The sequence below is a fragment of the Neofelis nebulosa genome, chromosome 14 (genome assembly GCF_028018385.1).
Source record: "Neofelis nebulosa isolate mNeoNeb1 chromosome 14, mNeoNeb1.pri, whole genome shotgun sequence".
In the NCBI taxonomy this organism is placed as follows: domain Eukaryota; kingdom Metazoa; phylum Chordata; class Mammalia; order Carnivora; family Felidae; genus Neofelis; species Neofelis nebulosa.
Window position 1 is genome coordinate 66,084,388 of NC_080795.1, and position 10,282 is coordinate 66,094,669.

A 10,282-nucleotide genomic window follows, 5' to 3' on the forward strand; every position below is an offset into this window, starting at 1 on the left:
TGTTCTTAACAATTACGTTAAGATTGCCCACAAAATTTCATGAGGCATTAGACAAAGTCAACCATTATCCTAATTTTTTGTGACAAATTTGCAACAGAGACAATAAGAACCCATTTGACCTTTGTTAAACATGGGTAAAATAAAAGCCTTACATGTTAATGCATAACTCTAAAGACAATTTTATTTTAATTAAACCAACAGCCTTAAATTGGCTTTGGTACCAAATACTATCCCAGATTCATGTGAACTTGAAAAGACATTTGGGTTAGTTTGACTTTTGGAATGCCAGATTCTTACAAGGTGTTGCCTTCAAACCAACTAAATAGAGCTCTTATACAAATGAATTTTAGCAATAGCATCCAGAGGTAGAAAAAATATAACACAGATAGATACACATACAGACGAGATGGATGGAAACACAGATGAGATGCAAATAATCTTCTAGATTTTGTTTTTGCTAATATTTGTGGGAAAGACATTAAAAGCTCAATTTCCAAGTATCTCCCTTCCTCTCTCTCTCTCTCTCTCTCTCTTTTTAATGAAAAATGTTTCACCAAAGTTCCTAATCCTTTCTATTTCAAAGAATTGCTCTTAGGCCCTCTAAAAGATGGGGGCAGAAAATTTACATCACCAAGGCAGAGAGAAAGCATCTACATTTTATCCAAGGTAAAGATTTGGAGCATATCTGTCTAAGAGATGCTATTGTCTGGCACAAAAGCCATTCTAGAAGTTAGTATTTTTTTTTAATGTTTATTTATTCTTTGAGAGAGAAAGAGAAAAAGCACGAGCAGGGGAGGGACAGAGAAGGAGACACAGAATCTGAAGCAGGCTCTGGGCTCTGAGCTGTCAGCACAGAGCCCATCGTGGGGCTCAAACTCACGGACTGTGAGATCATGACCTGAGCCAAAGTCGGACGCTTAACCGACTGAGCCACCCAGGAGCCCCGAGTTAGTATTTTTTTTAATTCTTTTCCCCTTTTATTTCTTCAGTTTCAGGTAGTTTTCTTTTTAAAGATGTAAGATTTATAGTTTCATGGCACAGAAAGAGTGCAAAAACAGTTTTTGGGTTTGTTTGTTTTTTTCCCAGTTTCAGGGTAATTGCGATTTAAAGTTCACCTTCCTTTCTCCTAAGTACCGGACAATTTTGTTCCAATCTTGATCTTTTTTGCAATATCCACAAACATTTAAGAGGAATAGGCAAGTTTGGGGATTGGTAAATAGGTGGGACTTGACTCGTTTCTGTAGTTCCATTTGGGTCTCATATAGATTTGCAAGACAATGAGTTGTTTTTAATTGCCCAAAGAACTAGATTACAGCCTGAGTATTAAGCGATTGGCCTGTCTTTTTGACAAAACCTGCTTCCCTATATTAGAGAGATTTTTAACTAAAATTGGAATCAAAAGGTTTTTGTCTGTATAAAGCATTTCAGTAAGAGCTTTCTAATTCAACCTTGGCTTCTATTAGTCCGTAACACTGGTCTTTTCACAGATCATTTGTAGGAGGGACGAGGAGAAATGTTGGTCCCCTTTTCCTCTGAAGGGAAAGTAGTGAATAAGTCATTAACCTTTCAAATTTCTCTCTGCATTTTGTAGGACATTTTATTTTTTTTTTCAACATTTTTTTTTTTTTTTTTTTGGGACAGAGAGAGACAGAGCATGAACGGGGGAGGGGCAGAGAGAGAGGGAGACACAGAATCGGAAACAGGCTCCAGGCTCCGAGCCATCAGCCCGGAGCCCGACGCGGGGCTCGAACTCACGGACCGCGAGATCGTGACCTGGCTGAAGTCAGACGCTTCACCGACTGCGCCACCCAGGAGCCCCTGTAGGACATTTTAAAAGTGGAAGTAAAAGGGCTTATAATTTAAAAAGATATCGCCACTCTCCAGGAGACACAAATTCCTTGGCACCGGGGGGGGGGGGGGTGGAAGGGTGTGTAGGATGCACCTGCAAAGGGGCATCGCATATGAACGCCCAGAGCTGGCAGAGCCCGATTCTCAATCCCTGGAAGGTAGGAGCCAGTCTCAGATACTTTCGTTAAATTTATTTCCTGGCTTTCAGCATTTACACGAGCAACCTGTACACTTTGAACCTAGAGATTAGGGCTGAGTGCTCCCTGTAAATCTCATAGGGCAGATGAGGCCCTGTAGGCAAATGAGGCCAGATTTTAAGGGAAATTTACATTGGATATGGACATTTATTTCTGAGTCTTAAGCCTAATTTCTGTCATTTTACCTCGTCAAGGGAGTCCCCAACGCTAGCCATTATGCTACTAAGAAAACTGAAAGCTTTCTAGAAAGAATATTTTCTTTTAAATATAGCCAATTTAAAGGATCCATCATCTGGCCATTGGCAAGTAGGATCTAACAGCAACTCAAACTAATAAGGCTTAAAGCGTTTACCAAAGATGCAAGATGCATCCGAAGAGGGCATAGGTGATACAGTTCCACAATCCAAAAGTTCATTCCCAAAATTAGCCTAAGAGAGCAAATATCTTCATTGCACAGATGGTAAGAGCGATGTGGTGAAAATGGTGTCTCAGGTCTCACAAAATTGTGAGATGCCTCCGGTCACAGACTTGCTAACCTGTAACACCAGGTAGGCGATACTGGAATGGGACTTTCCAGCACTAACAAGCAACAAAAGTTTAGACAACAAAGGTTCCTATGGGCTGGAACCTCTCATGACAAACACCCCTGAGAGCTGGCACAGTTGGACAGAAAGAGAGAGAGAGAGAGAGAGTCAGAGTTGGTTCCCTAGTCTGTTTGGCCACCAAAGTGCACCCCAGTAAGTACACCCTACAATGGTGGAAAACGAAGAGAATATTCTCATTGGTCACAAAGCCAAGCTCTGAGGATATAGAATGAGACAAAAGGAAAATATATGCATATCAACAGTCTTGGTCAAGCCTGAGTCTCTTGGAACCATGCTACTACCTAAAAGGGATGTGCCAGGGGGTTGGAGACTGTGTGATGTTTTACAGCGTACCTTGATGCGTGGAAGTTTTCTTATTTTTCTTTTTTTTTTAATGATATTTTGGGATTTTTAAAATAAGTTTTAAATATTTTTCTTAATTTTAAACACAATCTAACCCCCAACATGGGGCTCAAATTCATGACCCTAAGATCAAGAGTTGCATGCTCTAGTGAATGAGCCAGTCATGTGCCCCCACAGAAGTTTTCTTGAGGTTGGTAGGTGACCTAGTGTCAACCTAATCCATTCCACGACCAATTTATCCTATGACGGGAGTCTTCTTGAAGTGGTGAGCACTCTAACAGCTTTTAAGTGCTTGACCTGTGCCCACCAATTTTGCAGCTTTGGCTTCCAGGATGGCCCTTTGCAGTAACCTTTACCTCATGTGCACATCACATGACACAGACAAAAAAATACAAAGACCATATCTGGGAGGAAATGGATCAGTAACCAAAAAGTACTCTACCAAATTTAGCCAAAGAGTCACTAGGCCCAAGGAACTAGTTCCACAAATATTTTCTATTGCTAACCTAAATTTTGAAAGAGAGAAAAGGACTCTCACCATTCTTGCTCCTTTGGATTCTGCAGATGGAGATTCTTGAAAGCTAACATGGTGATATGGTACGAAATCTCACCTTCTGCCAGCTACTTGTCAGATGTCCCAAGGATCTCTCAGCTCCAGCAGAGTCCAGGGTAAGTGGTGTCCAGCAAGTTAACATCATCCTGCCAACTCCACCGACTGTCTGAGAGGCAGAACTTCCTCTGTCCTATGGTCCTTCTAGCTAGACTTAGAATCAGGTTGACATGATACAGATTAACAGGCAGAAATCAGGGTTTGACTGGTTCAGTCAGGAAAGCATGCAACTCTTGATCTTAGAGTTATGAGTTCAAACCCCACACTGGGTGTGAAGCTTACTTAGATTAAAAAAAAAAAAAAAGAAGAAAGAAAAGGAAAAAAATCAAATTTAATAGGCATTCGTACAGGGAATCCACACAGACATGAAATTACCAGCTCATACAACTTTAGAGTCAGGATTAATTTAAGCCTCAGATATGGCTAGATCCAGGGGTACCATGATGACAACATGTCTCTCTACTCTGCTTTTCCATGTTCTGACTTTATTCTCAAGCAGGCTCTCCTCCTAGAGAAGGTAGTCTCTCACAACTCCAGACTAATGTGATACTTAAAGCCAACTGTCTCCAAAAAGAACTTGCTTTCTCCATAATTCTAAAATTCCCAGGAAAGTCTTTAAATGTATCAGATGCTGGCAGGACTCCCTATCTCCTTCATTTTCATGGAGGCTGAAGAAATAGGAAGTTTTTCCAGCATCTGATACATTTATTCTTTCCTGCATTCATTTATTCATTCAACAAATGTTATGAAGCCACTACCTGGCCAGGCACCAGTCTAGGTTCCAGTGATCCAGCAGTGAACAAAACTGACAAACAAAATCATGGGTATTAGATGCCCCTGATACATGAGTTTGGGCTCTCCTAGGGAATCTGAGCTGTGCACTTGACTCCCAGCTCCTTCTGGGCCCTCAGGCAGGTGTTCCTGGACACTGGGCCCCATCTCTGGAAGTTGAGAGGTTAGTCCCCTAAACCTCATAGCTGGCAAATCACTTACCCGTTAGCTGAGCAAAGAGAGAGATAATTTCTGTATTATCCCTTCACAAACTTTTTTCTCTTCCTTGTAGAACCCAGAGGAGGTCAGGGAAAAATAAAATTTCCCCCATCCTCAGCTGCCAGTAGTATTCCCAAAATAAGATAAACTTCTCCAGGGGAGTCACCTAAAAAACAGTCCAGACTTCTGTGCCCCTGAGAAAAACAATAATGAGTAGCTATTATTCTGGGCTACAGGTGGAGATTAAAGATGGACATTCAGCTTAACAGGGGCCAAGAGTGAGCGGAGAATATGAACTTCAGAGTTCCAATCCTGGTATTCCCACTTAGCAGCTTTGACACCTTGAGCAAGTTACCCTGCCTGAGGAGAAGCCCACCCATTTGCAAATGGCAGTAACAATAATGATGGCACCTATATCAAAGAGCTGTGCACAGGAGATGCAGTCATTCACTCAAGTGACCACAGGGGCTGAGGGCTGGGTGTGGTGCACTGTCACATCAAAGTTGGGGGCTGCAGCCAAAAAGGAAAGACAACGAATGTCACAAAAGCAAACATCCAACGCTGTGAAACAGTATTTACCTAATAGCTCACCCTCCTTCCAAACAGCTCAGCCTGGACAGGAGAAGCAGGAAGAATAAGATTTCTTTGGGGGCGCCTGGGTGGCGCAGTCGGTTAAGCCTCCGACTTCAGCCAGGTCACGATCTCGCGGTCCGTGAGTTCGAGCCCCGCGTCAGGCTCTGGGCTGATGGCTCGGAGCCTGGAGCCTGTTTCCGATTCTGTGTCTCCCTCTCTCTCTGCCCCTCCCCCGTTCATGCTCTGTCTCTCTCTGTCCCAAAAATAAATAAAAAACGTTGGAAAAAAAAATTTAAAAAAAAAAAAAAAAAAAAAGATTTCTTTGTCTGCTTCAGACACCGAGGTTGGTACAATGTGTACTTAATTCTTCATTCTGGGGCCAATTGGCTTATGTCATATATTTAAAGAAAATCTATCTTTCTCTTAAAAACATAACTTGGTGCAAACGTTAGGTCAAAATTTCAGCTAAAGATTGGTTTCCTGCAAAATGTCAAGTAAAGTGTCCTACCATTTATGACAGGACAGCTGTTGCCTCTTTTTCCAAGAAGGAATTAAAGGATCTTATTACCCTAAATGAAAATGACTAAAGCATGATTATTTTCCTTTTAATCTTTTTTTCCCCAGTGGAAATTTACATAAGATGGAGTTGTAATCCGTTCCTTTCATGCCAGCAGTGTGTCAGAAAATCTCTACTCTTGTAGTCCCCGTGGCAGCAACCCTTAACCTGAGCTGAGGCTGCGTTTGCCTCATGGAGGAGAGCTGGCTTTTATCTGGTGAATGCAATCAATGTAGACAAGTGCATTGGATGACTCAAACTGGAGATTATTTCGGGTTTTGAATTCCATGTGTATTTTGGCCCTCTTCTTTGGCTAAATCCACTGAATGAATTCAAGTCTGTTTGTTACTTGATGTTGTGGTGAAATGGCCTGAGAACTCTCCTGACACTAGGAATGCTGGCTTTCATCACTCCATACTGGTGATGGTGCATTCTCCAGTTTTCTAAGAAGGGATGATGCTCCAGACTCACTTCCTGGATCAGTGAGGACATGCCCTTTGAACCGTTCTCTCAGTGGTGGACCACTCTTTCACAGCTCATCTTTTTGTGATGTTCTGAAAAACACTGATTTGTGGCCACTGAATAGAGTTAACCCCTGGGGGGTGGGGGCCTGGGGGGTGGAGGGTCAGCCATTTTAAAGCTGAATGAGCACACCTAAATGGGAATGAGACCCATGATCTGCCCTCAGGAGCAGCAACCAATGGAGTGACCGTGTCCAGCACTCTCAAGTAGAGGTCAGGCTTTTCTAAATGGGAATTTAAAACCTCCACTCGTTTTGTGCTGCGAAGGACCCTGTTTAGAGGATGAACAGATAAACTACAGCGTAGGAGAAAATATTTGCAAGTCACATATCTGATGAATGCCTTGTATGAAAACTATATAAAGGCCTCTCAAAACTCAACACTATAAAAGCAAAGAATCAAATAAGAAAATGGCCCAAACACATGAACAAATATTTCAAAAGAGAGGAGTTACAGATGGCAAGTAAGCACAAGAAAAGCTATTGAACATCAGTAGCCATTGAGAAAACGCAAATTAAAACCACAATTATATATCCCTACACACCTATTCAAATAGCTAAAATAAAAAAAAATAGTGATAGTATCAAAAGCTGGCGAGGACGCAGAAAAACTGGATCTCTGGGGCATCGCTGATGGCAACATAAAATGGTACAAGCACTATGGGAAACAGTTTGGCAGTTTCTTATAAAACCAAACATCGCTTACCATATAACCCAGTAATCACACTCCTTGGGCATGTATCCCAGAGAAACGAAAACTTATATTCATGCAGAAACATGTACACAAATGTTCATAGCAGCTTTATTGAAACTAGCAAAATACTGAAAACAATTGCAATGTTCTTTTCTGGGTGAGTGGTAGAGCAAACTCTGAGATATGCATAAGGAGGGAATACGGCTCAACAAGAAAAATGAAGTATTGGAATGTGCAACAACCTGAATGATCCTCGAGGGCATTATGCTTAATGAAATAAGTCAGTCTGTAAAAGTTGCATACCTTTTGAAGTATGACTCTACTTCTGTAACATTATAAAGAAATGACCCAAAACCCCCACATGGAAATGGAGAGTAGATTGATGGTTGCCAGGGGAGGGAAAGGATAGGAAAGTGGGAATACAAGAGGTAGCATGAAGGAGTTCTTCCATGGTGACAAAGCGGCTCTGTGTCTTGGTTGTGATGGTAGTTATATGAATCTATTCACGAAATACAATTACATAGACACGGACACACACAAATGAATGCAGTCTTCAAAAATGATAAAAACAAGGGCACCTGGGTGGCTAGGTCGGTTAAGTGTCTGACTCTTGATCTCAGCCTAGGTCTTGATCTCAGGGTTGTGAGTTCAAGCCCCATGGTGGGCTCCACCCTGAGCATGAAGCCTAGTTTAAAAAAATATATAAAATGTGCTCGCTTCGGCCGCACATATACTATAATTGGAACGATACAGAGAAGATTAGCATGGCCCCATGTGCAAGGATGACGCGCAAACTCGTGAAGCGTTCCATATGTTTTAGTACGCGAGGGTGTAAAGCGTATCGAGGAGGGTTAATAAAATTTGGAGGAATAAGAATCCAGAATGGATTATAACAGTGATTACTTTCTTAGCCACAGCTCATAGGGTTTTTGTTCTTTGGTGGTGAGGAATAAAAAATTTATAGCAGACTTTGACATACTCATTATAATTTATAAAATACATTTGTGGCAATGTCATCTTCATAATAAACTACATATAAAATCAAAAAAATTATAAAAGCAAAATGAGGTCTGTAGTCTAGTTAACGGTAATATACTAATGTCAATGTCCTGGCTTTGATATCATACTACAGCTTGTTATCACCATTAGGGGAAGCTGGGTGAAGGACATATGTGACTGTGCTATTTTTCGCAACTTCCTATGAGTCTATAGTTATTTCAAAATTAAAAGTTACAAAAAGCCCTCTATTCGTCATTTTCATTTATCATTTGCTTAATCATTTATTCATGGTGTTAACTCTAATGATAACCCTCCGTGTCAAAACAAAAACAAAACGGGGCGCCTGGGTGGCTCAGTCGGTTGAGCGTCTGACTTCGGCTCAGGTCACGATCTTGCGGTCCGTGAGTTCGAGCCCCGCGTCAGGCTCTGGGCTGATGGCCCAGAGCCTGGAGCCTGCTTCCGATTCTGTGTCTCCCTCTCTCTCTGCCCCTCCCCCGTTCATGCTCTGTCTCTCTCTGTCTCAAAAATAAATAAATGTTAAAAAAAAAAAAAAAAAACCAAAAACAAAACAAAAAACCCAAACCCTCAAATAATCAGCAGATCTCCTTGTTTATTCTCAAAGCATTGCTGGGAGCTGTCCCGAGCCTGCCCGTGATCCATCTGCGCACTTGTCTTACCCTCCATCTCTGACAGAAGCATTGAGGGTGGACACGATTGTCCTTTGTTGGCAGGGCTTCATCTAGACCGTCCTCTGGGGTCAGGAGATTCACTCTTGGTCTGTCGTCCATGAATTTACGCAAATTCTTAAGGACTTTATCTTTTCAAACACTGTTCCTTCTAAAGTCACTGAATTTCATGTGTTTATCTCCATTGTTTAAAACACTCACACTCAATATTTGTAATTCTTTTAGCCCTTTGAAACTTCATGGGTGCCCCTCTTATTTGGGTCCATTGAAATTTGGTCAACAAGTTTATTTACAGACATACTTTCTATGTCTTTCGTGAATTCATAGCATTTGCTTATTTCTTCAAAGCTTTGGTCTTTCCATACTTGAATCCATACCTTTTGAGCTCTTGCTCAGATGTAGATTCCTCTTAATAATTTAGTTTGCCTCTTCTGATGTGTCCTCTACATGCCCTTCCTTGAGTGGCGGAATGACTAAAATCACACACATTCCTTCAAGTGCTGACCCATCTAGGTGTTGTACAAGATAGATGGAACCAAACTTTTAGAATCCAGGACCGGTGAAAGGCTCTTTTATTTTTTTTTTTTTTTTTTTTTTTTTTTTTTTTTTAAATTTTTTTTTTCAACATTTTTTATTTATTTTTGGGACAGAGAGAGACAGAGCATGAACGGGGGAGGGGCAGAGAGAGAGGGAGACACAGAATCGGAAACAGGCTCCAGGCTCCGAGCCATCGGCCCAGAGCCTGACGCGGGGCTCGAACTCACGGACCGCGAGATCGTGACCTGGCTGAAGTCGGACGCCCAACCGACTGCGCCACCCAGGCGCCCCTGAAAGGCTCTTTTACATGCTAAGTTTTACAGGTGTAAATTTTTCTTCTAGACTTTTTTCTTCACTTGTACTTTTTTTTTTTTTTTTTACCAATTGAAATATGCATAAAAGGAACACAGAGGGCAGCCTCTATCAAAGGAATTGAAAGCTTTGCCCGAGAACACCAGGCACTGGGGAGAAATGTTTCCCAGGCGCCCATAGCAGGCAGAGACAGTGAAAGAGGAAAAGTGAAGGTAGCAGACATTTACATAATGACATCAACATATTTTAGCTGCCAGCTGTGAGCTGTCTCCAATTCTTCTTTCACGAGCTCCTCAAAGTGCTAGACCCAGAGTGACCCCTGGGTTTTATTGGCCCCAAGGGCAACTCTGAAAGTAACTACAAGTAAGTTTCCTTTTGTTTCTAATGCTGCCCAGAATACTGAGCAGGATTTTCTTATCCTGATAAGAAAAACACAGCGCAAGTATTTTTGGCAAATAATCTACAGTGAATACTATATCTGTTCTCTGGCAACTGATGGCCATCATTGTATGGTTTGACTTGCTCAGATCTGTCCGCTTTTAATGTGTTTTTATACATTTGCCTATCACGCTTTCTCTCTTTTGCTTACTCAGTTGTTCACTGGTTTCATGTCATTTCTCATTTGCTTATTATTATGCAAGTCCCTGGGCTATGCCCTGGGAGCACACCACAAATATCACTATGACTGAGTGCCCGACACTCAAAAAGTAACTGGCATTTGGTAAGTGGGGCACGTGACCCAGCCCAAGCCAATTAGCGTGTCACATACTCCTGGCTACAGTGATTGGTCCACAGACAGCACGTGTCCAAAGA

General features: G+C 41.8%; 1 non-coding gene across 1 annotated transcript; it reads left to right on the top strand.

The window, feature by feature from the left end:
• The first annotated feature begins 7,644 nt into the window (after window positions 1-7,644).
• Window positions 7,645-7,752, top strand: LOC131495192 (U6 spliceosomal RNA). The gene has a single exon (XR_009253823.1). It is a non-coding gene; the product is annotated as a U6 spliceosomal RNA (small nuclear RNA).
• Window positions 7,753-10,282: the final 2,530 nt, after the last annotated feature.